At 34.9% G+C, this 6834-nt stretch overlaps 1 long non-coding RNA gene across 1 annotated transcript; it reads left to right on the top strand.

Moving 5' to 3' along the window:
* The first annotated feature begins 440 nt into the window (after positions 1–440).
* On the top strand, positions 441–6372 carry LOC111947107 (uncharacterized). The gene is made up of 3 exons (XR_013654080.1): positions 441–597; positions 4154–4266; positions 4665–6372. It is a non-coding gene; the product is annotated as an uncharacterized LOC111947107 (long non-coding RNA).
* The last annotated feature ends 462 nt before the right edge of the window (positions 6373–6834 follow it).

Here is a 6834-nt window from a genome sequence, read left to right as displayed (position 1 = left end):
TAGTGTCAAGTGAACTTATTTTGAACTATCCAGATTTATAGTCGTGTGACATTCCTTTATGCTTTATGCTTGCAGCATCCTGTGAAGAAATAGGATGTTCTTTGTCCTGTAGGGACAGATTCCCCCCCTGTACCCCCCCCCCCCCCCTTACAATTCACAGGAAATGTATCCAATGTTGAAAATATGTGGAGAAACACAGTATGACTTTAAGAAGTGAAACTAAACAGCACAGGGACGCAAAACATATGTTTCCTATGATAGCGACAGGAGCTGCTGTGCCTATTTATCAGCCACTCCCACTTAAGGATGTTTCAACACTGGCTGAAGGTTTACCACGTGTGTCAAATGGAAGTCGCAATTTCCTCCAGCAATTATGTACAGTTATGCAAGGTCCTGTTCCCTGTATGGGTGATTTGAGACAGATATTAGGTGTAACGGCCACAGTCACTGAGATCCAGTCTATTGAACAGCGTTCAGGTGTGCAGGACCACCTGGAATCCACTTTTTTAGTGGACGTTCAAGTTCCAGTTTTTACTGCGATCAGAGAACTTTATCCAGATCCACAGATTGCAGCACCATCAAGCTTCCCCTACGCAGGTAAGGAAGCCAACACACATTATTCTGAGTGTGTCCAGAAATGGACAGACAGCACAGGCAGAGAGCCCAGCCTGTCAGCCTCTGAAACAGTCATGTTTAGAACAGCGATCCTGGCAGGATTGCCGCAAGACCTGCAGAATGACTTAGGCAATTATTTAAAGAAGGTGTCAATTGGCAATTATCAGAGACGGGTGAACCATATGGAGTCCTATACTGTTCACAATTAAATAAATAAATATTTTATTAAATAAATAAATATGGCCTCATGCAAATACACAATCAACCAATAAATCTCTCATAAATATATAAAAAGATCATGAAATTGTAAAAAGCTGCACACAGATTTTAAATTAGCCATTATATTATTCAATATATTTCATTTTGCTTCAAAAACCTGTTCATTATTTTAGAACAGCATTTTAAAACATTCATTTTTAATCATGCGGAATATTGTTATAATTCTGTCTTTTTCCAGAACCTTGGATTTCAAAAACAATATTTTCCAAAGTAGCTTTGTTTTTATTTCATGTTGCTGTTTTTCACAATGGCTTATTTGCATGAGGCCATATTTATTTATTTAATTAAATATTTATTTATTTCATTATGAACAGTATAGGACTCCATAGAACCACTGACGTCAATGCTCTTAACTTCCACAAACTGTCACTGCTGCTTTTAAAACAGTGAGATGAGTCATTTTTCTGGAGAAAACTGAGGAGGATTTTATCTTGGTCCAGTTATATTTGTTCTGTCAGGAAATGATGTGGTTTCTGAGATGATGCAGTTAAGGAGGTGTTGAAAATAAAATTTAACATTTAGACTTTTAACCAAAACAAGGTTAGTTGTTCCATGAATAAGTTTACTTGTAAACATCTTTTTTTCAAATGTGAATCAACAAGATGTAAAAAAAAGAAAATAACCTTATCATCTTTTATTTTGCTGGTATTGTTACACAGAACTCACAAAAATGAGACAAGAACAAAGGAAATGTTTTTTTTCTTAAGTCAGAAACAGGAAGCTTTTGGATGAGTGACCACTGATCAGAACAAAACGAGTCTTAATATTTGACAGACGTTCAGTGGATCCCAGTGCTGCTAAGGATCTTATAGGTTGTTATACTCTTTTTAGTGGTAGCATTTTGATTCACTTGCCTCCAGAAGAAGGTAAAGCATGCAGGCAGCATTTTTCCACAACTCACAGACAACCACGCTGTTAATCAGTATTCTTTGTGATTTCTGGGTCCTTTTTTATTTTTCGATGCGTTCACTGCTGCAGATGCGAGTAGCTTTTAACATTGACATTGTATTTTGCATTTTTACTTTGCATTTTGTGAACAGCTGCATGAATCCACTCTTGTATGCATTTATCTTTTATTAATTATGTTGCAAAAATACTTTACAAAGAGCTGAGCTCCAGGTTGTTGCACACTTAACATGACAAGTGAAGAGTCTTATGCCTTATTCTCAACTGTTTTACAGGTGGATACATGGTTTCTGTGGGTACAAAACCTGTACGCAGGTGACCCACACAATTATTTAAGTTTGCAGACTTCAGAAAACCCATAGTGCGAGAATGTTCCTGCACAATTTAATGTATGAGAATGTTGCCGGTGACAACCTGTCATAAACACAAAGTATAGGGTAAGAGTAAGTAGGGGTGAGACGCAGGCATGTCAAAGGGACTTTTTAGCATTTTTAAACCTTTCAAAACCTGTACTGTTTGTCATGTATATATGCAACTTATATTGTCCTTAAAAATACATCTTAATACATTTACCCCACACAAGACAATGGTAGATTCCATTTTTATGATGTCCATTACGGTGGCTGCATGAGCCACAAGGAGGAAAAAAAAACATTAAAATGGGAAATTTGTTTTTATCAATTTGAAAGTAAACAGTGGTGTTGCTTTTTCATGTTTTAATTAGAAAATTATTAGGAATGGAATTTTTTTTTAATATTTCCAATCCATTCATGACTAATTATACCATGTTTTATAAATGTGTGTATAGATGGATATTTCTTTGTTTGACTTCCTTAAAAGTGTTGTTTTTTGAGAGCTTGACATTAACCAATTTCAAGTTAAGATACACAAATCTGTTAATGAAAAAATGACTACATAATTTTATATATATAAAGAACTCTAAATAACACTAAATAACTTCATGTAACTATGTTGATACTGAAACAGATGAAAAATTAACAAAGCTTTGTATCAGTGCATTCATGAAATAATAAAATGTAGCAACCCAGTATGCAAATGTTTGAATCTCTCTTATGAAAATTATCTTTTTAATTCCTTTTGACAGCAAATGCTTGATTTTTTTTCTTTTCAATATACTTTGAAATGAAGTCTAAATATTCATGTCAAACAATGTTTTCGTTATATAGTTTTAGTTACCTAATGTTTTACATTTTAGCACAATGATGTACAGTAATAAAGAAACAAAAAGCAAAAAGTATCATTTTTTTATGAATAAATGCCATCAAAATGGACAAAAATCAACTTTTTTAGGCCTAAAGAACCTGTAGCTTAAAAGGTAATCAGATTTTTTTTTTTATTTGATTTGAAATGGTTTATTTCAAGCAATCAAATAGAAATAATACACAAAAACAATATAATCATCAGTTATACATTCATACGGTAACTAATCAAACTTAGGATAATTAGACATAATTAATAAATATTGCTTGAAAGGGAGTGGAAGGAAGCGAACTTATATAATCCCACCCCGTTATACTATAACCATTTTATTACATGATTTATCAATATCCGGTTCCTAGGTTTTATCAGACAGAATTAATAATCATAAGGTATCAATAAAGCACATGACAAAGATGAATTACTTAAGTACTACGTCAAAAATAACTATTTTAGAAATCAACATGGCAAATGCAGCATCTGAAATATATGCAAATTATGTTAAAACATAATACTATATCAGTAAAATAGACACAACACTGTTTCAGGAATTTTCATAGCAAAAATTTCATCAAGTATAAAAAGTTAAAAACATGTGCAAAGTTATGCTACATTAGGAAAGATTTTTGAATCAATTTATCAATTTTAGGAGCTAGTGAAGTACTATTATCAAAAGTCAATCAATTTAACAATTTTCAAAGGTGATTAATCATTTGTTTTACTCTTTTTGTATTTTTTTTTTTTTGTATTTTTCTTTTTTTTTTTTCTTTTTTTTAATATAATAAAGTAATGCTGTGGGGGAAAAATAAAAAGGGTCCATAAACTGTCGAATTGAGATTACAAGAATTCAATAGGCTTTTCCTTCTTTTGCTTCAATATTGATGCTGTTGATTCTTTATTTTGGGATAAATGCCTGTAACACAAAATATAGTGAACACTAAATTTAAAGTCATTCATTTTTTTTATTCCTTGGAACTTTGTTCTTGTAACTGTAAACAGAATTCTGTCCATCAGGCATTTTTGTGGTCAAATGTTTTTCTGCCTTGTCCCACTTCAGAAATGATCATTGACTTTAGGTCAGATATATTATAATAGTTTGAATCCTCTGAATTCCTGATTATTTTGTGTCTCTTAGGTCCATCATTTGTTTAGTGTTGGGCGTCATGGAGCAACTCAACTTGACTGCAGTAACTTCAAACATCTCCTCCTCTTCTGAACTTCTCACTTCTCCTTCCATGGACTCCAGAGGTGTGCCAGCTGCAGTGATTCTGTGTCTCTGCTTTCTCCTGGGAGTCCCTGGAAACATTGCTGTCATCATTCTGAAGCCAAATTTTCAGCAGTTGTCCAGCATGACCCAGAGTTTGATGCTGAATCTGGCCGTGTCAGACCTGCTCTGTCTGCTGACTCTCCCACTGTGGATTTACAGTCTGCTCTACAGCTGGATCTTTGGTCTACTGGCCTGTAAAATCCTAGTATATCTCGGGTCTTGCAGTCTTTATTTAAGTGTGCTAACAATAGTTTTGTTGAGCTTCCAACGCTACATGCTCGTAGTGCACCAGCAGGTTCTGACAAAAATGAGATGGTGTCTGGTTTTGCTTTGGCCGGTTTCACTGATTCTTTCCATCCCTTTTTTTGTGATTCAAAAGGAAATCCCTGATAAGAACCGGCTGCGCTGTGGATATGTGTTCTCGTCCAGAACCCAGAAGTTAGCTACGCTGCTGACAGAGACTCTGGTGGGATTTACTTCATGTTTTATTGTAGCATTTTCATACATTCAGCTTTACAGGAAGGTGAATCGAGCAGCATTTTTTAACAACCCTCAGACATCCAGACTGGTTACCAGTATCATTATAGTGTTTTTTGTCCTGTGGATTCCATATCACACTATGAATGTATTGCGTGTTGGAGCTACTGCTTTTCACAATGAGAGACTTGACAAACACCTCGCAGAGTTGCGGTACATTGTTCTACCACTGACATTTATAAACAGCTGTCTGAATCCACTCCTGTATGCATTCACTTCTCACATTTGTAAATGTGTAAACCATCTAAACCAATGAGGTGGATGTTTCTAACTTCCACAAACAATGTCACTGCTGATTTTAAATCTTTGAGATAAGTCATTTCACTGGATGTCACTGAAGAGAATCTTTTCCAGCAGGTTATATTCGCTTTGTCCCAGAAATCTGCAGATGGTGTTGCAACTAAGGTTATTATTCAAATAAACCGTGTCATTCAACCAAAGTTCTAGTTAGATTAACTGTTTTGTTTACTTTCTGTTTTTTTTTTGCAAACATCATTTGCATTTAGCCTGCAACAAAAGATAAATTTGGTACTGTACAAAGGTAAAAGTAAATTGCGCCAGCATCATTTATATTCATCGTAAAAAAAAATGATTTAAGAATAAAGGAAATGTTATTTTTAGATTAAGGTTTGAAACAGGAAGCTCCACAGTCAGACCTTTTCTCACATCATCACTAACTGCATGAGAACTGAGTCTTATTTTAATGTTTTTTAGTTAGATTGTGTAAATAAACTACCTTGTATTTGAAGTGAATGCCTACTTACTAAGTGTTATGTCTACTTATATTCATGATTGTTCTAATGAAAATGAAAATGCGCATTTTTATGGCCTGCAGCGGCAGTCACTGACTGCAAGGACCATATTTTAATGCTTGATCTGCATGTGCTATGAAGATTTCTTTTTTTGATATAGTGATACTTTTAATCATTATCAGGATTTTTGAATAATGAAAATTATCTGCACATATTTTAGATAAATCTGCATGTGACATGTTGATTTTTATAATAGAGTTATGTCTATTTTTTCATAATAACTAAGTAATTCATCTTTGGGGGGCCGGTTTAGCTAGTGCTGGTTGGCGGCGCCTTCCGTCCATGAAACCAGGGTTCGAATCCGGGCTGCTCCCTATTCCCTTCTCCGCTGCTGTGCCGGTCCCAAGCCCGGTTGGATTGAGAGGGTTGCGTCAGAAAGGGCATCCAGCGTAAAAACATTGCCAAGTTTACCATGCGACTCATCCTCAAGGGAGGGTTGTTTCACATGTGATTTATTGATAGTTAAAGATTCTTAATTCTGTCTGCTAAAATATTATGAACCGCATAATGATAAATCATGTACTGAAAATAGCACGGTAGAAAACAGGGGTGGGATTGTATAAATTCAATTCCTTTCACTCCCCTTCACACAATTTTTGAAATAATGTCTAAATATCCTACGTCTCTGTACAAAAGTATAACTGCTGATTGTATTGTTTTGTGAATTCCCCTTGCTTTGATTGCTTATAATAAACCATTTTGAATAAAAAAAAAATTAAAAGAAATATTTTTTTTCCCACTGAATGTTCTGTTTATAATTTGGTTTTTGGTTATCATTCTTCATTAAATGAATCCAGTGTAGGATGAAGCTTAAAGTGTTAGGATGATGCAAAAGGTAAGGCTGTATGTTCTTTATGACAAAATTGTTAAGAGTTTATTTTGCTTTTTGAACAAATCTTGGATGTCTTGTTTTTCCTTCCAGTGTAGATGGCGTGTTCCAATTTCTTCCAATATCCAGCAACTTGGAACAGCCATTGAAGAAGAGTGGACCAACAGGCCACAATCCACAACCTGAGCAACTCTATAATGAGGAGATGAGCTGCACTGCTTGAGGCAGATGGTGGTTACAGCAGATTCTGACCGGTTCTCTGAGTCCCCAAACACCCCAATGTAACAAAATGGCATGTTTCAGAGTAACCTTTTACTGTGGGCAGTCTAAGGCCACCTCAGCAAAAATTAATTAATGCACAAATCACAAAC

The sequence above is a fragment of the Oryzias latipes genome, chromosome 24 (genome assembly GCF_053564925.1).
Source record: "Oryzias latipes strain Hd-rR chromosome 24, Olatipes_Hd-rR_3.1".
Classification (NCBI taxonomy): domain Eukaryota; kingdom Metazoa; phylum Chordata; class Actinopteri; order Beloniformes; family Adrianichthyidae; genus Oryzias; species Oryzias latipes.
This window is presented reverse-complemented; position numbering and strand designations above follow the sequence as displayed.